The following is a 26,276-nucleotide window of genomic DNA, read 5'->3' as shown; positions in this document are numbered from 1 at the left end:
TCATAATTATTTCAGTTTTTATCTATACATTACTTCTCTCTCACTCAAAAATTCTATAGTAAACCATACAATTAACACATAGGAAAATATTGCTTATTTGCTGATTTTGTATATATGTTAGTATTATCACCACAGTGAGACTGTCAGTATCTCTCTTATGTTTGCATATCCACCACAATCCTGTGACACCTATGAGCGTGATCAATAATAAAAATGGATTGGTTAATTGATGGGTTCAAAAACATCAAAAATGGATTGTACATTAAGAAGGAAAGATAAATACATTATGAAACACTGATAAAAACCAGAAATATTTTAGATAGATACATACAAGTGGAATTATGATCCAAATTTATTTCAAAACTAAACTTTTTTGTGATGTTCAAATGATAAAGCTCAAAACTTGGGGAGGCGTATTTCCTACCAATTGAAGTAAGTCCCCCTCCCAGCAGACACTGAACAGGGAAATCCTACACCAAGAAGGGAAAACAAAATGAAAACAAATGAGGCTCCTGAGAAGTTTAGATCATTTATTCATGCCAGAACCATCAATAGCTAACATTTTGCAATTTTTTATCACATATCAGACCCTGGGTCAAGCAGGCTATTATCTCATTTTATCTATTATTATCCCTATTTTATAGATGAGAAAATTGACATGCAAAAGAAGTTAAGGGACTTCTTGAAGGTAGCCCAAAATGTATTGAATTCCTATTTTCACAGGCTCTAGACTACAGATATAGGAAAAGACAATAGTTTGAGCAGTGCAATTTGAGAAGTGACTTGAGAGCACCCAGGAAAGAGATCCCATCCAGACCAAAGGCAACTTCCAAGGGAAGCTGGTACCTTTTAAAGGATGAGAGTGTGTCAAACAGGTAAAGAAGCAAGAGAAGAATGTTCTAAGAAAAAAACAGCATAAATAAAGGCAAGGTGGCCCAAAAAGGCAGAACCTAGCCTGAGAACTGCAAGTGGTTGGGACTAGAACACCAAATAGCAGGAAATTAAGTATACAGGATCCCATAATGACCTGCACAGGCACTTACGGAGGTGTACAAAGGAGTATCCCATCATGACATCAAGGCATTTGAAAACTTTTGTTCAGCAATGTTTATACTGATTGGAAGCTAACATAAAGGAAACAACCAGAGAACAAAAACAGATGTATAATCATATATTCCAAATTATCAAGAGGAAAAATTTAAGGGAACTTAAAGAGAGGTACATGACCAGTCTGGGAGGAGACTTTTTGGAGAAGATAGATCCTGAATCAGCTAAAGAAAGCCATCTGACAGTGTTTGAATCAAAGTTAAAGACAAAGACGTGTATGGTTGAATTTTTGAATATACACTCTTTTCTCCAATTAACAAATTTTTCCTGATTTGTTTTTAATACTATAACGAAACTTAACATGTCCAAGGCACAGAAGTCAGTATGCTATACAGTAAATCTTCATTTCTGTAGAATAATCAATACCATCTATAACAAAATAGACTTTTTCTTGGAAAATCTGTTTAAAACGGCACCTTAGCTATTTCTAATAGACTATAATTAATTAACACAAACAAATCAACCGAAAATTGGTTCAAAAGCAACTTAGTAGAAGCAAAGAAATTTAAGAATAAAGCAGAACATTTTAAACAGTTTTACTAGTATGATCTCATTTCCCTTTTTTCCTCCAACACAAAATAACAACCACAAATCTTTGTATATTGGTAAAAAGTATTTATTGGTATGTGAATAGTCGTGAATTTAATTGTTTATTGGAATTTAAACTTTGAGAGATGTTTTCTTAAGTTATATAAATGATTTATATAAAATATAGTGACAATAGTAAAATTAATAAGATCAAGTACTGAGACATGTATCAACTCTGCCTTCCCAAATATATAAGGGGAAAACAGGCAAAAAAATGAATGCTGCTGAATATAGGCAAAAAAAATGTTGGCACCATGGGAAAATAATGGAATGAAGAGGTTAAGAAATGCCTTTTTCTGGATATCTTCTCCTCGATTTTTTTTAAATTTAGATATTACTGTTCTGAAAGCAAAAGGTCTGACCAAATGATTGTTCTAAGATGTCTCAGAAATGAATCTACTATCTTCTTTTTTTTTGTTTTTATTTGTGTTGTTTCTGTGTGTGTGTGTGTGTGTATGGAGATGGAACAAACAAATCCTAGTATTTTTAAATATTTATATTATTACTAAAAGTTATATATGTACTAATATCCAACTAACATTTTATTTCTATGAATTGAGCTTTAAATCTCTCGGTCAAGTTTCTAACCATGATTATGCACAATGATCCAATTACATAGTTTATGAGTTAATTTATTAACATTAATTATTGTTCATGAAAAGCTAGAAAATGGGATCCTGAAAACACTAAGTTTAAATATAATATCACAGGCCCAATATTTCAACAGTAACATGAATCAGGTAATAAATAGCTCCCTTTGATCATTGTTTTTAAAGTCTCTTGAACCATGCTTTGATTAGTTCTATTTAATATTTAACATCTGGTTAGTCAATTTCAATCTGCAGGAAACACTGCTGGAAAAATTCTATGCTGACTAAATACATTTATAATACTACAAAGCTGACATGTAATTGATTTTAGTTCCCATAAAAGGATTATGTTAACTTTCCTTAATCTATATATTTGTATTTTGTGCAGTCTAGTGAATTCACACCAGAGATGCTAAATTTTTATTTCTTATCAATATTTTATGTAAAATTGATAGGATTATATTTTAGTCTAAGTACCACTTTCCAATTTCTCCCTCGAAAAGAAAATAAGATACTAAAAAATACGGCTGCACAGTCGTAGCACTAATACAACAGAGGCTAACTGGCAGGCTGTGGTACTTTTAGTTATTGAAAGGCATACAGTAGTGAAACATTTTCTCTAGGCTATCAGGCCCCAGAGAGATTTCTGGATTTAAAAAAAAAAAAAAAAAAAAAAAAGATGTAAAAGTTTTTACTTCCCACAGCTCTGGTTTTGCTTTTTTTTTTTTTTTTTTAGTACTAATTCATTCAGGGAATCAAGAATTTTCTCATCATTAAACAAAGGGTGGTGAGGTTGCAAAAATCTGTTAAAGCCAGTTATTTTGGTTATGGATCACATACTATTTTACCTTATTGCATATTACAATATAGAATTTATAATTAGTAGTCATTTCCAAGGAGACTGAATTTTATGAGAGAAATTTTGGTTTTTATCTTTTTAACAGTAACTCAACTAACAGAGAAGTTATTTTTTTAGAAAAAAATATACTTTTTCTATTTAGTTTCACAAATATTCAATCTGTTGGGCATTCTTTTTTTTTTTTTTTTGCAGCAGGCTTTTAATTTCAGAATTCAGATTCTCCTCCTGTATGGGGTTAGGAATAATCACAAAGTGATACAAAAACTAGGAAGACAATGCCCAAATTTCAACTCTTTCTCTAATCTTATCTACACAGTATCTATCATTAAAATTGTAACAAGTTCAAAAGGTGCTATGTTATGGAAAAGAGAAATATTAAAGCTATACTAAAAAAGAAATGTCTTTTCTTTCTAAAGAAAAAATCATCAAAGATTGCAATCTCTGGGCAATAAATACACTAAAGGAAATAAAGATCTCTGCAATTACAATGGTTGGCTGTGCCAATTCTACCCAAGTTTTCTATAGATCTACAGTAAACCATGTCTTTCACAGCCTCTTGGATATTCATAGTGGTTGGACCAGTACTGAGCCCATGCTTGATAAATAAATACTAATAAATAAGTATTGTGCCTGATAAATATTAATAGAGTGCAGTGAAAGCTTGTATATAGCAAGTAATTATTCTTAAAACGCACATAACAAGAGCTGACTGAAAGAGGGTTAACAGGTATTCATTGTCTAGATTCAGCATTTGCTTTCCTCTAATATAATTAAACTATGTTGCTAAAATAAAATCGGTTTTTGTTGTAAGGACTTCAGCTTTTACTCTGAGTGAATTAGGAAGTCTTGGAGAGTTTGAGCCAAGTAATGACATCATCTGGTCAATGTTTTTCACTGTGGCTGCTGCCTTGAGAACAGACTGAAGGACATACATGTGGAAGTGGAAAGATCAGTTGGGAGGCTAAGAGAATTTTGGCCAAATATGATGGAGACATGGACCAGAGATGGAGTGAAGGAATTAAAAAGAGCCTGTATTCAGCACACATATTTTTTAAAGATATATTTATTTATTTTAGAGAGACAAGGAGAGCACGAGCAGGAGGGGCAAAGGGAGAGGAAGAGAAACTCTCAAGCAGACTCCACGCCAAGTGGGAACCCTACAGGGACTCCATCTCTCAACCCTGAGATCAGGACGTGAACCAAAACCAAGAGTCAGAGGCTTAATCAAATGCACCACCCAGGCGCCCCTCCACACACTTTTTTTTTTTGAAAGTACAGCCAAAATACTCGCTCACAGAGAAGATGAAATCCAAAAGAGAAAGTAGTTGAGAATGAGTTTGAGGACTTTGATCTGAACACAAAGCGGAGTTGAGTCTGAGGTGCTTGTTAGACCTCAAGTAAAGGAGAAGGCATCTGGACATATGGGTCTGGAGTGGAGAGAACCACCAGACACCATGAAGATTATTGGACATGAAGCTCTGTGATGTCTCACTCTTCTTAAAATTTTACTACTGTGCCTGGGGCAGAAGTCCTTCCCTAGGGTCAGAAAGCTTATAGTTGTTTAAATCTTGAAGACGTGGAAGGAAACTATACTCATCTTAAACCATATAATGACTTTGTCAACTCAAGTCCTAGTGCAGCTGTCACCTAAGGCATTGGTGCTTGGGAACCTCAAAAGAAAAGAGGCATTTTTATACAGTTACATTCTTTCTGACATCTTGTGGGATTTTCTGGAAGTGTATAAAATGGCAAATACATTTGTTGTAATTCCATTCCATTTTAACAATATTTATTGAGCATTTGTGATGGGACGATTGCCAAGGGACTTACAAATTAAATAGAAATCCCATAAATTTGGCAAAAATATAAAATATTATGGCTCTCAAGGTACCTATAGTCTAAAGGGGAAATATACACAAAATAGGAGATATGCTTCGAAGGCAGTGGTTCTTAAACTTTAATATGCGTACGAATCTCTGCACTCAACCCTAGGGATTCTTTTGGTAAGTCTGGCCAGGAGCCTAGTATTTTAACAAAATCCTATGTTATTCTATTGAAGATAGTCTGTGGCTCTAAATAATACTTTTAAGTGTACTGAATGAAAATTATCCTTATTTATTTATAATGATATATGTCTAACCCAGATATAAGGTGAGGTTGGACTATCCCTTGAGACCCAGAAAGGTTGACTCAAATTACAAAACCTGGCCATATTAAAGTCTGAAAATATCTTAAATATTTCTGTATATTCTGGGGAGGCAAATTTTCAGTCTTAAATTCTTAAGGCAGCCTCTCAGATACCTGCTTCTATAGATACTGTTTCTTTTGTGCACAATTTTTACAATGATGTGAACCTCCATCCCATACCAACCTGTCCTACACACACACACACACACACACACACATACACACGCATGCACATTAATAAATAGAATATATTTTACTAAAGTTGCCAGGAAGAGTTGAGACAAAAATAGATGTTGTAAAATACAGTTAACTTCAAATTCAGCATTGGGCATCACATGCCCCACTCTCATGCACGAGTCAGAAATTTTACTGATTCTAAGTTTTGCTATGATTATATGATGCAATGTATGTAAAGAAGAAATGAGGGATATTTAAAATAACTGTTTTGTGGAGACATTGAAACATCACATCATTCTCCAGAATTCTTTCTCCCTTATTAAGTTAATAGAAACAGGGTTGACTGTGATTTCCTGGTCTCGAAAAATAGATGACATTTTAGGACCTTTCTATCCTTGAGCTTCAATGATTCTATGGGTAGTTATTACTGTTTGCTTAGAACTTTTCTCTAAGGCTCCCTAAAACAATGTATTTACATATGATATCCACTCAGCTCGAAACTTGCAGTAGTAAGCAGTTCATTTAAAATTTTGGGACCTAAGAGACTAAACAGGAAGTCAGAGGAGCTGTCTGCTATGGAACTGCTAAATCAACAAAGGATAATTTCAGAAGCTTGTCAGAGAACTCTATACATAGAATACCCATTGCAGCCTAATTTACAGTACCCATTGAAGGGAGAAAAGGTCTCCAGATTCCTCTCTTTGGCATGGATAGTACCTCACCCTGATTCAAAAAGCAATATAAAGTTATACTGTACATAAAAATATAAACACACCGACTACATAACCAAATTCAGTTATACATTAGTGGAGAAGTGTTATTATTCCTGAAGTGATTAGATAGATCAGAATAAAAGGAGAATCATTGGAATGGGCTCTACAGAGAAGCAGAGATTTGAAGCAAGGAAAGGATGGGTGTATATTTTAAAAGAGAAATGAAGATGTTAAACATGAAAACTAATGCTACATTGGTGAGGAATGACAGGAATATTTACCTGATTGAAGAGCATGCCTTCCTGTGTGTTATTGACAGTGAGGTCAGATAGTTTGGATGGATGCAGTGGCTCATAAGGAACGTTAGAGGTTTAATTTTAAGCTCATGATTAGGAATTTAAAGATGATCATTGAGAGCTTTGGAGGGTGGATTTTATTTTAAATTGGAAAAGGAATTACTTAGCAAAGAAAGTCAAATAGTGTTGTAAAGGCAGACTATTGGAAGATGTAAGTGCCTCGTAAGTCCGAAGAATAATAAATGACCTGCAATGATTATTGCAGGTGTTCATATAATAAAATAATTAAAGTTTACTGAAAGCTTACTATGTGCTGAGCATAATACTAAGTAGATTAGCATGTATTAACTTACTTATATCTCCCTGTCTAGATAGATATTACCATCCCCATTTTAAAGATGAAGACATTGAGGTATAGGATGATTACATTATATGACCATGTTTGCAATTTATAGAAAGAAACTGAGATCTGAACCCAAGGACTTTGGCTCCTGAATTTGGTCTCTCAGCCACTGTCACTCACTAGGGGTGTCTAGGGATATAAAGACAGAGAAAAGAGAGATAATAAAAGTTACCAAGAAAGAGCTGCAAGGATTTAGGGGGCAAAGAGAGAAAGGAAGTGGGGCACCTGGGTGGCTCAGTGGTTGTCTGCCTTCCGCTCAGGTCAGGATCCCGGGGTCCTGGGATGGAGTCCTGCATCGGGCTCCCTGCAGGGAGCCTGCTTCTCCCTCTGCCTCTGTCTCTGCCTCTTTCTCTGTGTCTCTTATGAATAAATAAATAAAATCTTTTTAAAGAGAAAGAGAGGGAAGGAAAAGAAGATGAATCCGAAGTTTCCAGCATAAGGAACAGGAAGGATTGATCATGTGTTTGATACTATTTAAGTTTTAAAAGTGTATTAGTGACACAATAATAGAGAGAGGTGATGATGTATTTGCCAATCAATACATGAACATCATTTCTTTTAATATAAGGAATTTTCCACATTGAGAAAAAATAGATGAGGAGTTGATTGTGCCTCTTAGTAGCTATATTTAAAGCATTGCAGCTATTTTTCATATGAGATAATACTCTGTATTTATGTAGCATCTTTCTTCTAAGGAGCTCAAAGCATTTTACCACAAAGCATTACCTTATTCATCCTCATAACATCCCCTTTTAAGAAAGGAAGTGTCAGGTATAATGACCACAATTTTACAGATGGGAACACTAAGACAAATGGAGCTAGTGACTTGCCAAGATCATAGAAACCCCAGTAGCAAAACTCAGAGTAGAACTTGTACTTTCTCTAGTTCAAAATCTCCTCCAATCTCTTTTTAATAATACGTCTCAAATTTGTCCAAACTTCTGGCAAATTTACCTATAAATTAGCGTACTGAGAACCAGGTTATAATCTAGTATTACCTGAGAATTGTGCATCATGCATTGGGTGTCTTTTAATTGAGAAAATCTGTAAAATGGTACAAATCAATGCTTCGTTCTTTAAAAAAATAAAAATAAAAACTGTCCTCCTCAGTTAGGCATTTACTATGCTTGGCTTTAACCCTAAAGTTTTAATAAGTATGTAAATCCTATGAATCCTGAGAAGATGCTGTTCTTTACCTGGAGAAACTTTAGTATATAGAAGCCTCAAGTTATCAATAAATTATTTTTTAAAAAAGACAATACACACATATAAGCACATACGTATGCACACACACACACACAGGGGGTAGTAACAGCCAGAAATCAAGCAATTTCCTTAAAGAAAATTCAGTACTTCCTTCTAAATACTAAGAAGACAAACAATAATACCTTTCAATCTTGGGAAATATCTTAAAACTCAACCTATGTGACTCTTCATTTCTCTATATTAACTAAAATTTCCATCTCATTTTATTTCACTTTCCTACAAATGCAATGCAAGATTAGTTCACAGTCATATCCTTAGACATTCAGGTCTTTAAAAAGAGAGAGAAAAGGCAGAGAAAGTGTTGACTTAATTTTTTTTTTTTAAAAAAGGGCTAATTGAATATAGTCACTATTAGAGTCTTTTAACAAACTCCATCTGTGCACTGGTGGGCGGAGCAGAGTACAGGATACAGCAGCACTATAGTCAGTAAAACAATCTAAGGTCCCAGGCTCAGTCACTGGCTTACACAGTTTAAGGCAGGTGTGCATTCCCCCTTTCCTCCTTCAGCTGCACATTTTCTGCTCTTAAAACGTGTAAAGCCTTTGACAAATTCTACAGCAGTTTGGCAGGATGTTCCAGTGCAAAAAGAAACTGGAACAGCTTTTTCAATGACAATCCACCGAAAGAACAAAAATGGTGAAACACAAATGATGTACAACAATGTGCCAAAAATTATATCAAATCGGATTCATCATTAGCCCCGAAGTCAGACAATAATTTGGAAAGCTAGGTTGTAGTTCACGTTTATACCATTTTCCAAAGCATAGATCAGGCCTCGTAAGATTTTTTTCTTGTTGCTTTAAGCCATTCAATTTTGGGGTAATCTGTGAAGTTTTTCGATTTATTTTAATTTTTTTAAATTTTATTTAAATTGAATTAGCCAACATATAGTACATCATTAGTTTCAAATGTAGAGTTTAGTAATTCATCAGTTGTGTATAACACCCAGTGCTCATCCCATCACATGCCCTCTTTAATGCCCATCACCCAATTACCCTATCCCCCCACCCACCTCCCTTCCAGCAACCCTCAGTTTGTTTCCCATAGTTAAGAATCTCTCATGGTTTGTCTCCCTCTCTGATGACTTCCCATTCAGTTTCCCCCCCCTTCATGTATAATCCTCTGCGTTGCGGAATCCTCCTTATATTCCGCATATGAATGAAACTATATGATAATCGCCTTCTTCTGATTAACATATTTTGCTCAGCATAATATCCTCCAGTTTCATCCACATCAATGTAAATGGTAAGTATTCATCATTTCTGACGGCTGAGTAATATTCCATTGTATATATATATATATATTACCACATAAGATGTTTTTCTTTGTAAGATGTTTTATAAGATGCTTTTCTGTGTCACAAGACTGCCACTAACAACTATTAACATTCATGAACAATGGTCAATCATTTCTCAAATAAAAGTTTAAATTCTGAATAATCAGTGAGAATTTTCTGAATGACTTGATTTACTGCTATTATGCTTTGTGTTTCATAAAATGCCAAATCTAGTAGTCTCAAAATTGACACCAAAAAAAGCAGTTCCTTTTATTAACACAATGCACATTCACCTATTTATGTTACAAACATTTATTAAATACTTGCTATGTTTCAAACATTGTTGAGAGCAATGAGGATAAAGCAACAAACAAAAGCAAAGCACTGCTTTCATGGTGTCTACACTCCAGAGTGAGAAGATAGAAAATAGTTCATAGTTAATAAAATAATTATAATATGTAATATGTCTCATGGTGGTAGACAAGGCTGAAAAGACAAGCAAACTGCGGGGGCGCCTGGGTGGTGCAGTAAGTTAAGTATCTGACTCTTGATTTCAGCTCAGCTCATGATCTCAGGGTCATGAGATTGAGCCCTGCGTTGGGCTCTGAGCTGAGCACAGAGTCTGCTTAAGATTCTCTCTCCTCTCCCTCTGCGCCACCCCTCCCCCACTCATGGGCTCACTCACTCTTTCTCTCTCTCTCTCTCTCTCTTAAAAAAAGAAAAAGCAAACTGCTGAAGAGTCAGAGTGGAGGATGAAATGTGTAGTCAAACATTATATCTTATGTTGCCTGAGTTAAGTCAAAGCTGGAAACTAAGAAAACCTTTTTAAAAAATGTGTATAATACCTTACGCTATTAGAGAATCCCGGAAAAATCCAATATGGTTGGAAAAACACGTCTGCTTTGCCACATTGGTAGTCTGTGGGATTTATCCCACATGAAGATGAGGTGCACTGTCTTTTCATTCATTCCATAAAAATCTATTGAGGACTTAACTATACACAGGGTCATATGTTCAGGAATGTATGTGGTAAGATTGAGATTTTGTCCTCAAAGAAATGTGCTGTGATGGTAAAAGGAGACTCAAAAGGAATTTGAGCCATATGGGTGCCATAAATGCTACCCAAACTACAGAAAGTTGAATAATTAATCTCACCTAAAGCATTAAGAAAAGCTCCATAGGGACGCCTGGGTGGCTCAGTGGTTGAGCGTCTGCCTTCGGCCCAGGGCATGATCCTGGGGTCCTGGGATCCACTCTCCCATTGGGCTCCCTGCATGGAGCCTGCTTCTCCCTCTGCCTGTGTTTCTGCCTCTCTCTGTGTCTCTCATGAATAAATGAATAAAATCTTAAAAAAAAAAAAAGAAGAAAAGAAAGTAAAGCTCCGTAAAGAAAAGTGACATCTGAGTGCCACTGTGGCCAATGAGAAGGATTTAGCAGAAAGAACAGCATGAGCAGAAATGAGTGGGGGAAGGGCTTTGTAGTCTCTGTGGGATCCGAAGCACAGAAGGTAGCTGGAGGTGGGGCTGAAAAAGTAAATTGAGGACAGATCCTGGAAGGATGAATGAATAGGTTTAAACTTTATCCTGTAGATAATTGTGATCCACTAAATATTTTTGAGTTTTGGGCCAACAAAATATTGGTAGCTCTATCAGATTTGGGTTAGAAAGAGGTCTCTGGCAGCAAGGTGTAGGAAGAATGGAAAAAAGAAAACAATGAGGTTAGAATGATGGTTAATGCTTGCCTCAGTCTCCTGGGAAATGAAAAGGATCTGAACGAAAACAGCAGAAATAGGAACTGAGAAGATGGGATGGTGGAGATAGACCTTTTTATGTGGCTACCAATCTGTGGAGCATGGAGCAGTGAAAAGGTCTCTTTCCACATGTAAACAAATCTTCCAAATAAGAAGTGGGACAAGTAAACACCTCAGATTTCTTTTCTTTGGAATCAATTCAAACATAAACACTGCTTGCAAAGTAAATACAACTTTCTATTTAATATAAGTATGTGTGGAGGTCATAATTGGTGTTCAACACTGCCAGGCTCTGTTTGGGATGAAAGTATAAAGCCCTAGGATAATTATTAACCCCCTGAAATAAAAGAATAAGCTGCCGAAGTCAGTATATAACAGAGAGTTTAATTACACAGTCCAATCTACAAATGTAATTGAGGCACTAGTGACTAACATGAACTCTTGAGCAGTTGGTAGACACTATATTAACCAACCTTAGATTTAATATCTTTGACTTTCTTGTTCAGAGAAAAAGATGAAGGGTCAAATAACTTGATCAATTTTTCCACTTGCTGGAAACCAATCACAATCAAGAATCATGTCTTGTCTAGTTGCAAATCTTCAAAAAGAATAGATTACTTTTCCTATTAGAAGAATTTTCCAAAAACTAATGATTTTCAATGTCAAAGAGTTCTTCTTACTAAATTACTCCTGGTAACTTACTCTTTTGTATCATTTTAAATAATTCTACTCCCACCTTTTTAACTTTCAAATATTTGTAGAATCTTATAATTTACCCTGTAGTCATTACCTGCCTAGCTATATCTTTGTCTACTTAGATCTTTTCTTATAAATTAATCTCTTCCTTCTCTTAATCATTTCTCCTGGCCCAGCTCCAATTGTTCTTCAAATTATTTGTTCTGAGGTACCTAAAGTCTGATACTGTATTCTAGGCCTAAATCCTATCCAGATATTTCCTTTTTATTTATTTATCATTCTGCTCCTGTGTATGTGATTTGCTGTATATCAGCACCCCATAGACACTTAGCCAGGTACAAACGTACTTCATACCTGGAAGATAACCATAATTCCCTCAAATCTGATACAGAATAATTGTCCATTTTCATGTATCACTTGTACTATTATAATAAATCTACAGTTATCCACATCAGCATTAATAAAGTATGTGAGTTGAATTTGTTTTTGTTTTTACTTCAACTTTCATTTCAGTATCATGTTTCTTGCCTGTTCTTTGCAAAAATGGATTATTTTAGAATGTTTTTATTTCCCAGAGTAGGTTTCACTAGTGGAAATGCATATATTGTCAAAAATTATTTTGCATGTTTCTCCTTTTATGCTATACTCTACCTAAATTAATATATGAACTAAGAAAAATTAATTAGAAGAAATGATTATCTTAGCTTCAACAACAAAAGAGAACTGAAAATTTATTTAAAAATTTGCCTTTTGTGTCTATTAAGTTGTTTATTGTGATTTTTTAAATAATATTTATCCAAATTTTTTTAAATCCTTATCTGCTGATTCAGATAAGTACATAATTCTCAATAATAAATACAGAAATAGAAAGTGAGTTAATACATGACTTCTAGATTTACAGACTTCAAAAGTATGTGTTCCTTCTGCCAGGGAAACAAAAGATCCTTCACTCATGTCCCAACTATGTGTCAACAACACAATTTATGAAGTTACATTCTCTCTTTTGCATCTAAAATCATGTGACGGGGAGATTTCTTTTCGCCTTCTCTTCTCTCCCCTTCATGACCTCCTGAATCTCAGTTATTCATCTATATTGAAAACAGTATCTTCTCAGATTCTGAGCTCTTTTCAGGCAAAAACCATATTTTAGTTTTTCTAACACTTAGCAGAGTATCTGGCCTAGATTGGCTATTCAATAAACATTCACTGAATTCATGAAGTATGAATTAGTGAATAATTCATGATCACTTCTCCATTGCTGGCAACCTATGCAAAGATAGAGACAGTATTTATAGGAGGAATGTTGAAAAAAAAAAAGTTAGCTTTTATTCAGAGTAAAACTACTACACTTGTTTTCTTCTTTATTTTTCCTTTCCATTTTCTCTGACACCTAGGAATCAAATGTGTTCCGATGTACATTTATAACTATTTATAAATGTATCCAACAATTTGGCCATTTGATAGTAGTAAATCTCAGATATTAGAAAGCAATTGGTGAAATTTAAATAAGCCCCTTAAATGCAATAATAGTACCGTGCTACCTGTTAATTTCCTTATGGTGTACTATGATTATGCAAGATAATGTTCTTGATTTTAGGAAATACATGCTGAAATATTTAGAAGGAAAGAGGCATTATGTCTATAGCTTATTCTCAAATGGTTGAGATAAAAAGTATCCAGAGAGAAACAGAGACAGAGACAAGAGAGAATGATTAAGCAAATGTAGTAAAATATTAACATTTTGGGGAATCAGAGTGAAAGGTACATGAGAATTCTTTGTACTAATTTATGCAACTTTAAAGCAATCTGAAGTTATTATTTCAAAATAAAGAATTTTTTTAATGGTAGTATTAAAAAATGATTAAAGAGGACAATTTAGATGACACAAACAAAATTTATTTACCACTTGATGAGGCAGGCAGGCAGTCTCTTTTCACAGAACTGTGAAATGGGGCAGAAGACAGGGAGCTCTTACAGGATAAAGAATAAAGAACATGGAGGAGAGAAACAAAAATTATCTGATTGGCTGGGGCCCCACAGAGTCAACTTTGTTTGTGTTGAAAAGGAATAAGGAAATAAATATAGGACCCAGAGTTGGCTTAGCATTGGCAGATTGGTTGACTGTATGGATATACTGCAATTCTGGTCAAGAGGAGCATTTACAGGGACATGGGAGTGATCTAATTTTCTGTTTGCTGATGCGGCATCCCAGGCAGGAACAACTCTAATTTGGACCCAGAAACTTATTTCAACAGCAGTCTTTATTTGATTGGTAATTTATGATTTATAAAATTATTAGATTATATCATTCAATTGTCTTCACAGCTTTTGGGTTTTCTTTTTTCTTTTTTCTCTAAAAAAGGAAACTAACTCAGAAATTGTCTACATCATTAAGGCATCAGAACCTGGGAGTCAAAGGCTTCCAACCTGAGGCACAGAGTTATTTGTTCCACAAACCATTCTGCTTCTCTGTAATTAAAAACTTACTCATTGCTTTGAGGTCTTTTAAGAGTTTTGTGCTACTAAGGAACTTTTTGTCTAAATAATTGTTCAAATAAATGAACTTAACCTTGTTTCTCCACACCCAAGAGTGTCAGATCCATCAAAAGTCTCTCTCTTTCGCTAACTCGATTGGGCCCCTCTGGACTCTCCCTGACTTTTTCTCACACTCCTCCGCAGCCCCTTCCTGATCACAGTACCAAGTAGATGACCATTGCAAACATATTCAGATTCTCCATGCAATCTGATCAGAAAGGAAAGTATGAAGGGAAAGAGTGTAATATATTAAACTGAGATTGTAAAACACTTCTGGTTCCTTACTGACCCTGACCTCATCTGATGGTACCCAAGTGCCTTGGAAGAATTGGGGTCGTCTCAAGTCTCTTGTGGGCCACTCCGCATTGTTTAATTAACTATGAACTTTAGTGGCTTGAAAAAGTAACCACAATCCCACATATGTCTCCCTGGAATTTATTTACATACTAGAAGAATATGTATGAGTTCATCCTTCACTCAGACTTACTGATTTCTGTATGCCATGCCTTAGTTTCAAAAATTATCTTCATCTCTTTGATTTGAGACTCTTTCTTGAACATTTTAACCACTTCCTAATCATTCCAAATATTTTTTCTTTTTTACTTTTTGCTCAATACACACTGATTTCAATGATCTTAGCTATTTCAGGATTGTAGACACTTTGAAGGCAGAATAATTAAGTAGTCCAAATGAAGTAAATCTTACTATGAGGAAAACTATTTTTCCTCCATTTTGAAACTACTCACTCGCTAAGTAGTTAAAGCTCTTTCCTTTTCTTCCTGTAAAAATTGACCCTGAACTGACAACAAAACCCTAGGTGGGATATTTAAATCTTAAGTGAGTGGTCAGTTAAGTGCCTGTGGAGGTAAAAGGACAGATAGCATATTTGGTATGCTAATGGAACCTATTTACTTCAAGGAAAGTGACAAAAACATCAATCAAATCAGAAGAGGCTATTAAGCATTGTTAACTCCCTTTCAGATGAGCAATGATTTCCATTGGGATTTAAATAAATATTCATGAAAAAGACCAATGACAGAAATTTCACCAAAAATCACACCATGGTAAGGTTTCTATACATCGTATGACAAAACTTACTTGGCTCCCAATTTCAGAGAAGTTTTGACTATTTGAGGCACATTCCCCCTTTTAAAACATCAACAAAAATTGGCATTCTTTTTCCATTTTAAGCCTAAAATACGTTTATCTAACATCATGCCCTTGAGATCTCTAATTTTCAAAAGATTATATAATACCTTTCCCCACCATAGCAATTACACAATTACTAATGCATTCATATCATTCAGAATATACTTCAATTTAAAAAAACTGGAGAGGTTAAAAAACAACAATATAAAATCATAATTTAAAACTGCATACAAATTATGTAAAGAACATTTTTTTTCTTTAATTAAACAAATCAGGCATTAGGCAGTTTTTCCATGTTTACCGCCACCTGGTGACAACTTTGTGTAAGTTTACTATTAACACCCCCAAATCCCATTAGTAAAGATTAGTTCAATTTAATTCAATAAATATCTATTGAGTTACTACTATATTTTTAGGACTGGTTTAAATTATGTTAGGAACACAAACATATAGCACGAGGACTCTCTATCTTAGAGATGCTTACAATTGAGATGGAAAAGTAAACAAAAGAAGCAATTCTTGTGGCTATTATCAAAAAGAAAAGAACAGGTGTTGATGAGGATGTGGAGAAAATGTGGATGTTTATCTTTGTATACTGTTGGTGGTAATGTAAATTTGTACAACCATTATGGAAAACAGGACAGAGGTTCCTCAAAAAATTAAAAATAGAACCACTTTGTTGTCTAGGAATCCCACTTCTATGTATATGTTCAAAGGAAATGGACTCAGTATATTAAAGAGATATCTGCACTTCCATGTTTGTGGAAGCATTATTCTCAATAGCCAAGACATGGAAACAACCTAAATATCTACCAACAGATGGATGGATAAAGAAGATGTGATATATGCATATATATATATATATATATATATCCAATATATATATCTGATATATATCCAATATATATTTATATAAATATACATAGGAATCAATACATATAGAAATATTATTCAGCCATAAAAAAGAAGGAAATCTTGCCATTTGTAACAATATGGATGAACTTGGAGGACATTTTACTAAGTGAAATAAGCCAGACACAGAAAGACAGATACTGTATGATCTCACATATATGTGAAATCTAAAGTAGTTAGACTCATAGAAGCAGGGAGTAGAATGGTGGTTGCCAGGGGTAGGGAGATAGGGAAATGAGGAGACATTGGTCAAAAACGTACAAACTTTCCATTATGTAAGATGAATAAATTCTGTAGATTAATGTGACTATAGTTAATACTGTATTTTATACTTGAAATTTACTAAAAGAGTAGATCTTAAGTGTTCTTAACACACAAAAAAAGAAAATGACAACTATGTGAGTTGATGGAAATGTTAATTAGCTTGATTGATTGGTTTATAATGTATATGTATATCAAAACATCAAATTGTATACTTTTACTATATACAACCTTTATTTGTCAATTATACTTCAATAAAGCTTGGGCGGGCAATTCTTAAACAATATATAACAGTGCCTAAGTAAACACTAAACATAAAAGAAAAAGAAAATAGGTACCAAATGTAGGCTTGGATTTTCATGCTCCTGGATGAAATGAGACTTAAGATAGTGTTTAGAAAACTTAAGAGAGGCTACATTATAAAGGTAATTGAAAATCAAAAGGATGTTAGACTTGGTACATAAGGTATTGGGAAGCCTGGAAATTTCTTAATCACAGGATTAATATAACAAAAATGGGGTATTAGGAAAACTAATCCAAGAAAGGTCTTTAATGTGGACAAGATCAAGGAGATGAAGACCATTTCGGAGATAGCAATTTTCCTATGAGTTGACATAAACCTAGGTAAATTAATATTAGGAGAAATAGAGGGAAAAAAGACAAAATAGAATATTTCAGATAAAATTTTGGAAGAATTTGGTGGCTGGCTTTGAAAAAAAGAGAAGACTCATGACTTTGAGCCTGGCTGACCACTAGCAAAAGGAAGGATTCAGAGAGAAAACAAATCATGGGGGGTGGGGGGAGACATGACAATTTGGAGATGCTGAATTTGAGATTCTGATGAGGTATACAGATATAAATTCCAAATTGAAATCCTGAGGCTCACTTTTCAGAAGTTTCAGAACTAATGATAACATTAAATGTTATTTCTCCATTTTTAGTGCTCTATCCTAAAGGAAAGTTTTACCTCAATGAAATCCTCATGAAAATTAGTCTTGATAAGATTCAAATTCAACTAATTGAGTCCCTTCTAACTGCCAGTCACTGTGGTAGACACTTTCACATACATTATCACATTTAATTCTCACAGCAACTGCGTGAAGTTGTTTATCTAGAAATTCTAATTAATTATATTGTAATGAAAATGCAACTGCCAAATATTAATCAAGTATTCATTGAATTAATTAGACATATATTGTTTGATTTCTAATCCTATACTGCTCCACTGCCCAGATTCCAATTTTCCTTTTAATAGACATTAATAGCACAAAGTAACAAAAAGAGTAGTTCAATGTCAAAGAATGCACAATGAATAAATGCCTTAGCAAAAGCAGAAGCATACCGGGAGATGGAAGACCTAAGTTACAATCTAAGCTCAAACTAGGCAAATCACTAAATATTCTTGAGGCTTAGTTATTCATCTGTCACATGAAATTAATTATTTTTATTCAGTCTACATTTTTAGGTTGTTATATGAGTCAAATGAGGTATTGGTATAAAAAAAAAAAAAAAAAAAAGCTCTTTACCAAACAGATCAAAGGTCTAGAGGTGGGGAGAAGAGGGTATTTTTCTCTGGGTTCCTCTTCTTCTATTTTTAGTCTTTTCTTGACAAAGCTTTATAGATAAAGAGAGGTGGCAAGAAAAAGGACTCCCAGTTTCCCTCACCTCTGTTCCTTATCCATGTCCAACATCCATCCCTTTTCCTCTTGGGTGCCTAAGTCTATGCCCCAATACACCCCTGCAACTAGACTGTCAACCTGTTATTAATGATTGTTTATATGGTTTCACTCAATCATTGTTATAACTCTTGACTTTAGCCTCTGATCACTGACATTAATCAATGAATTGAGAAGTCCTTTGAAGAGACAGAGGAGTGTAGATTGAGCATACACCTGGATATTAACCTCAAATGTGGGCTGAGTTTATCTGTAGAGTATACCTCTTTCAAAACAGAACCTTGAGGGAAAAAAAAAAAAAGCTGTAAAGTCATTTAGAACAAAAACCCACAAAGAGCTTTCCCAACAGTTAATTTTAAATGTGCATATAATTACAAGCCAACTCAAGCATCACTGCAGTGTAGGTTTGATGTTAATGACCAGCCCTTCGGTCTTGGGGAGCTATGGAAGCACTAATCAACAGACACTCAGGTTGCATCTCTGTTTTTAGATCTGGTGCTTTTATGCCACATCCGGTCCTCCCTACTTTATCTGTCACAGTTCCTTTCTCCATCACATGATAGCCAATTCCCTTCCAAGTTGATTCAACATTCTAACATGGAAAAGGTCTCAGTCTTTCTGTCTGCAAATATTCAAACTGTAAGCACAATTTGTCTCTCTGAACAGAGTTACTAATTGATTCTCTTTCACTACCTCTGTGATAATTCAATCAAAAGAATCTGTGTAGAGCAAGAACCGTAAAAGTTTCTCACACACACCCCCTGACTCCTTCAAAGCACAAATACACATAAATGATCCCTAAAGTGCCTTTGACCCTGATATTGCTGGGGTGAGAAAGTTAGGGAGAACTCTATAGCTTTAGTATGATGAGGAATAACTCATCAGAGGCCCTCATCTACCTACTGCTCAAAGCTTTCATCCAAGACTGAAGGCTTGGATGTCTTTCATTCAAGACAAGGCTTCCCCTGCGCCCTCCAACTTGCTAGGGAGCTAAGAGCTCCTTGCCACTGAATATTGCCTCAGTCTGGCCTAGAGCCAGGATGAACTGCCTTGTTTAACTTGATTTGAACTAGAGAGAGGCTTTGTGTATTGCAACTGCCAAGTCAACATCTTATTTTCCTTATTGCCAAGTATGAAACTCCTACCACTATCACTATAACAAATACTGTTTATGGAGCCACCGCCTATGGCATTGTGATTAGACCTTACAAACGTTAGCTTGAACCACATGAAACTTCCTTTTAAATTCATCAGTCAGACACAGGCAATTCTCTATAATCAATCCAATACTTTTCATTCAACAGCACTCAGCAGCCATGAAAAGTAGACACAATCATCCCTTTTTTAGCTGAAAAAACTAAGACTCAGAATGATTAGGCCACAGTTAGACACCTGGGGAGGCAGTGGAACCCCGTTTTAGCACAACTATCAAAGTGCCACTATCACATCTATACATGCAGAGATAGATTTTGAGGACAGATGAGGGGAATTCATGAGACTAACTGTGGGTAAGAAACATAGGCTAAGATTCAACATGAAGATGATAATATAGAGACCACAGATAATAACAAACTCTAGGTCTCTTTAGGTCTCTTCCCTCTAGCAAAAGATCTCTTCCTTTTCCCAGAAAAAAAATAGCATAGACTACTTCACAAAAATAGTTTGCATAATATAAAAGCATATATCTCCTAGCAATTTAGTTCTTAAATATTGGAATGGCTTACTCATAAAATCAGTTGACTTGTCTTCCTTTTTCTTCAAAATAAGTAATGACCTGTTTAGTTACCCTAAATAAAAATAAATAGCCAAATATTATAGCCAAAAAATAATAGGCAAGATTTCAAGTATAACTCTTAAGTTAAGATGGCATAATGAAAAAAGTGTAAAGATCCCAGGAACCTGGGGGCATTGCTGGAGTAACCATTCTGATCCTGGGTCGCCTATCCCCAACCGCCCCTAATGCAGGACTCACACAGAGTAATGCAACCTTGAAGCAAAGGTAGAGGGAAGCGATTGGCTAATTTCATTCAATGTCATGGAAGAAAACAGAAATAAAAGTGAGGGATATCAAGTTTAGAAAATGTGAAGGATTAATATCTAGTCATATCTAGTAAGATTGAATAAAAGTGTATTATCTCGGTAAGGTATAAAATCAGTGAAATGTAGGGCCAGTCTTGAGTAAAAGAGAAAGTGGAACATTTGACCCAGGCACTATGGTGCAAAGGACACAGAATCCTTCTCAAAACTACTACTAATATGCTAAAGGCAGTTGTCATGTTGTCAAGAAGATCTGCACACACACACACACACACACACACACGTACCACATTCCTATCTAATGAGATCAACTTTCATTCATTCACTGAACTTTCTCTTTTCTTTAACTAAAAGTCATAGAAACAAATTGAAAGTATTTTTAAAGGAAAAAGTATCCATAAACATTCTAATCTAAACTATTTTCACTTTAAACATCCCTTCCAGATTTTATCTATGTAACTGTGACCTCTATGAACATAAGATTTATATTCTGTTTTTCTACCTATCATTATACCACAAGCAGGTTTCCATGTTTATAATTACCACTTTAAATGCCAGCATCTGCAGGGCATTCAATCTAGAAACTAGGATTTATGCTAAATGTTCAAGTGAACAATTGAACGCATTTTTTTTTTCTTGTTGTGAAGCTCCAAATTCCAGTAAAGAGATCTGTGACGAGCATCTGTTCTTTCTGCCTGTCCAGCATTGACTCCCTCTTCTTTGGAGGACTGTGGTAGAAGAATCCTCTTTCCTTTTGGAATATGAGTCTGTCCCTACTTTTGTCCACTGGCTTCAGGTAGGGATGACCTCAAACTAGGAGTGGGGCAGCGACTGGATTGAGCAATCATATTCCATCCCCTTGGATGAACTGATCGGGGGAGGGGTCATGTGGCCCTAGGCAGTAGAGTGAGACACAATTACCAAAGAAAAATTCTATATCTGCCAGATTTGTAGTTGGTTGAGTAAAGGACTAGAATTACCAAGGCCACAACAAGGTAAGAGTTTGTCTGAGACTTTAATCCACAAACAAGAAAGTTTAGACAAGGGGTGTGGCAAAAACAAGAAGAAAAAACCAAGCTCTAATTGACTTTTTTTGAGTCCCTGGGAGGCAACTAGGCCTGAATTTTCAAATATCTCACCTAATAAATCCTCCAAGGCTAAAGTCAGTCAGAGATAAACTTATATCACTTGAAACCAAAACGGTCTTAAGTGATTCTAAATCTAAGACACAAGGTATGACATCAAGAAAGAAACCAATATTAAATATATTAGTAAATATATTTCACCCAGAAATAATCTAACTATGATAAATGTGGTCTAAAAACTTGAAATTTACAAAATGCAGGGTCATGTCATTGCACAATGAGCCAAGGGACTCTGGGATGAGCCTACAAAGCCAGCTGGGTAATCCCAGGTTTGGCAGCCAAACCCATCCTGTTTCAGAGGCTGCTGGCTGCTGTCTGCAAGGAGTGGCCCACTTTGTCTTACACACTGACTCTACTCATTTTGGCTGGTTGGAACTCCCAAGATTAAGCAGCAGTGATTCTAGGATTCTGCTGCTTAGTTGGAAGCTGTTTTTTTCTGGTCTGATCCAAGGTGACTGGGCTAGAAGGATCCTGGGAATCCAGGGGCCACCCCGTCAGGGATTTACTTCCTTGAGAACTCTTTTCCCCATCTGGCCCCACTGTCCCCTCCCCTGACTCTTTCCATAGAAGAAAAGAATTTTAGTTGGGAACATAAGCTAGACAGAGGAGTGGATCCAATTAGCTCCATTGAGAGGTTCGCTATTGTTGAGTTAGTGAGCTCTTATTCTAGGACAGACACCATGTAGAACATATACATAAAATCTGATTTAATCCTAAATCTCCATAAGGCCGATGTTATTAGTACGGCCATTGTATAGGTGAGGAAATACCCACGCTCCAACAGAAATGACCCTGGATGCCCCACTTTGAGCCCTCATTGTATATGAGGACCCTGGGGCATAAATGGTCCAGTCTGGCCCAAGGGCATCCAGCAAATCAATGAGGTTCAGGGCTTGGACTCAGCCTTCCTGATTCTGTTCTCCTTTCTCCATTAGGCTCACTTGGCTTTCTGTCCTATAGCACTTAAGAACAGACATAGAAATTGGGCAAAACTAATTTTTGACAAACACAAACAGAGACAGAACATCAAGCTTAAAAACCAGTAAGAAGGGAATTGATCGAGTTTGGGGAATAAGCCATTGTGGCATCTGGTAAAGGATATGAGAGACGAGATGCAGATCATGTCTCCTCAGAGGAGGAAAAGAATTGAATAGAAGAAACAACTCACAACGTCCTTATGTTCAACTGTCATATTTATAATCTCCCCTTTACAGTATAAACATAACCTTGATGAGGGAAATTTCCATGGCAAAAAAATGGAAGAACCGGTAAGAACAAGGAACTAATGAGATTAAGTGTCAAAAGGGCTAGTCTTTTTCCTGTTTATTAAACAACATCTCGTAAGACAGTCAAGAGTACGTAACTACAAGCAGTGGATAAGTGAGTGGGTAGAAATCAGGCATTGTGAGATAAAGGTGATTCAGAAAATTAAAATGATAGAGAGTGGGGAATTTACTCACCTAATTAAGGCCAGTTTAAAAGCTCAGTCAGTGCAGTTGGTACTTGAAATGATGTCTAGGAGTGAGTGACTAGGGTCACTCGGTGTGTGCTCCTATTCCATCCCATCCCAAAGAAAAGCATTAAAAGGAAGAAATGGCCAGTTTCTCACCTTTCTTAATGCATCACAAGGATCAGATCCAAGCACAAATCTCTCTTAAAGAGCTTGGATAAGCACCACAGGGTGCCGAGTAAAACAGACACAAAGAACCCCAACGTGGCTTATTTAACTAGCTAATTGTTAACTGGTAGGAGGTGGGTGATGGCAAGGAGTGGAATGGGCCCGCCTTCTGCATGAATGAATTCAGCACATGGAATTCATGTTCATATTTACATTTATAACTTACAGAATTTCTATGTCATTGACCCCAAGCTGATAAACAAAATTACAAAGTTCATTTTCATTTCACAGACTTGGCCAATCTCATCAGTCTCCCCATTAGGTTTTCATATTAAAAGAGAGAGAGAAAAAAAAGTGAGAAAGCATATGTTTATAGCCAAGAATAAATATAACAATAATAAAGGAAATAAAAAAGGAAAACTGACCTTGGCACAGTTGCTTAAATTTTTCCACCTTTCTCATATGGACAGTTTCCAAGTTCTACCATTTCAAAGAAAACACCTCATCGAAGAACACGTAATTGCATGTTGTTTCCATTCTTTAAATGTGGGAAATGAAGCCTTTTCACATTCACATCATCAGCTGTGCCCCAGGAAACCTTCCATTCTTTCCAAATTAGTTTTTGTATCATTAAACCAATCAGCATTAGGTGCTTAGGATTATTTTCTGGAATAAACCCTGAATCATTACCTACATCATGTATGTAATAAAGTCAAATAATGACATCATTATATAGCACATGAGCACTGACCCTAAATGACCAGGACCTAAAAGAAATCAGGGCAGTCCTAATAAGAATCAGGCAGGATGCCTAATGAAAATCAAACAGCAAGCCTAATAAGAAACAATGTATTTTGCCTCTCCTTCAAATTCACTTTTGATTTGCTTTTCATGAGAATCCCTGTTTGAAGTAGAGCTCCCGCGGGCTGGAATCCTCAGAGCTAACTCTGAGATGAGTAACTCCCAGGTGGTTCTCTGGGCCATTTGATCTAGGACAAGAACCACTCGCTCATGCAGTAAGTATTTGTTGGGCATTTACCATAACATAGGCTTCAACTTGGCGTTTTTTTATTCTACAAACATTATTGAGTGACTAGTGTAAGCGTGGATGGTGCTAGACTCAGAAATCTAAGCAATAAATAAGAAATGTCATAGACACCGCTTAAAGTGTATTTACTACATTGCACAAATACGTATGTGTTATTTATCGATAATTTCATATTCCCAGCAGCCCTATGAGAAAGTGTATGTTTTGCCCCCACTTTACATGAAAAGTAAGGCTAATCGAGATTACAAGACTTATCCAAATTCACACTGCTGGAGAGGGGTGGAGATGGTGGGGAAAATTAAGCCTCTGTCCAGCTCAAGCAGCACATTATTTTCCATCGGAACCATTTGAAATCGCTGATGTGGACTATTGTCTGACCTACAAAATGGCAAATATGTTTTTCCCAAGGGGAGCTCAGGGTATGATCATGAAGACGGAAAGACAAACATAAACCCCAATAAGAGACAGATTTGCCATACGGTGAGTCCTCACATTACCAGCCCCCTTCCAACCTTGCCAGTCACAATTCTGTAAGCCCACATCTCTTCACTTGTCTGTGAGTCCAAATCTCTTCACTTCCTGTGTCTACCCAAAACCCAGCACAGATAGAAGAAAGCACATCGTGCGCTCTTCTGAGTCCTCCTGTATCTCATCCTGTCTGAGACCCCAACCACTCTCCTCATAACTTTAATAGGCTTGGGATTGAAAAGCCAAAAAGATTTGCCAATATTTGCCCCACCATAGAAGAAGCAGCAAACAGCAGAGAGGAGCTGGTATGTGCCAAAGGAGAAACCAAGGCCAAGCACAGGCAGGATGTCAAATGGATTTTTGCAACATTCTTTCGTATAGATTTCTTATAAACTTGAGTGTATGACTTACGTTCTGTCCTGCACCTTGCAAATCTCAAAGAATGGATATCATATGAGCATCCATGTGTTTTTGACAACATATAAATGATACTTTAAAAGGTGGAAAAGTTCCCTCTTGTGCACAGTGGATGACCTCCAAGTAATCCAAGCATCTCACCTCCCCTCTTCCCACTGCATGCATTCCACTAGTAGTAACTCAGCATGCATAAGCCTCATGGAAAGATTAGAAGCTTGTCTATCTCTGAGTATGATTAAGTATGAGAAAAATTGCTAAAAGTGGTTAATCAAAATAATGTTTACAGGGAATTAACCCTCTGCTTTCAAGACTATCAGCCTCTTGAAAGCAAGGACCACGCCTTTAATTCCGAATCGTTCACAGGTTAAATAACACCAACGAAAATCTTGCTTGGTTGCTTTATTTAGGTCTCTGATAGTATTTGTAACTCTTCAAGAGATAAACCGAGTAAGAAATTGTGTTTGTAGCCTTGATGTTTGTAATCAGAAAAGGGCTGAGTTGCAGGAAACAATGTTTTATCAGTCAACCATTAAAAATATTCCACATGGTATTAGGCCTATGCAGAGCCCAAACTGACCAACATGAAATACTTCATCTCCTTGGACAACACATCCCGTAAATTATGAAAAGAAAATGGTATTTTATGAGAGCCAGGCAACCTCATTTTCTAGGCAGCACATTTCATTCATATTGCGGTTATTAATAGGTCACTTACAGGATTCATGACTGGTGCCACTGCGTGAAGGTACCCATACATGGACAATCACCGTGGTGAAAAGTAGTATATCTCAGTTCTTTCCAGGGCAGTAACTTTATCAAAACTATCACAGGTGTCCTTTGAACTCTACTCAAACATTCTCTAATTGGATTTTCGGTTGTGTTCATCAGAGTCCCTGTAAGAGCTTTTTTTTTTTTTTTTTTAACTTTGAGATTTTCAAAATCTCCTTTTCACTAATGAATTTTACCTACAGAAGTTAACATTTCCTCCGTGGACTACTGTGTGTAAAAGTGCCTGGTTGTACTTTTTTATAATTCTTGAAGCAGCTAGTCTTTTGCATGAGCAAACATATTCAATATTTTTAAAATGAGAAGTTGAAGAACA

The 26,276-nt window shown here is 35.8% G+C and overlaps 1 long non-coding RNA gene across 3 annotated transcripts in view; it reads right to left on the bottom strand.

The window, feature by feature from the left end:
- Positions 1-26,276, bottom strand: part of LOC121477127 — a 93,402-nt gene that overhangs the window by 59,782 nt on the left and 7,344 nt on the right. Inside the window, exon 1 of one of the 3 annotated variants that reach the window (XR_005984103.1) lies at positions 23,084-23,310. The exons of 1 other annotated variant lie outside the window; for it this stretch is intronic. This is a non-coding gene — a long non-coding RNA (uncharacterized LOC121477127). Of the gene's footprint in view, positions 1-23,083; positions 23,311-26,276 lie in introns of those variants that run through there. One more of the 3 variants, XR_005984104.1, reaches the window with a different exon arrangement.

This window comes from Vulpes lagopus, chromosome 16 (genome assembly GCF_018345385.1).
Source record: "Vulpes lagopus strain Blue_001 chromosome 16, ASM1834538v1, whole genome shotgun sequence".
Classification (NCBI taxonomy): Eukaryota; Metazoa; Chordata; class Mammalia; order Carnivora; family Canidae; genus Vulpes; species Vulpes lagopus.
The sequence above is the reverse complement of the archived record's forward strand: the minus strand, read 5'-3'. Positions and strand labels throughout refer to the sequence as shown.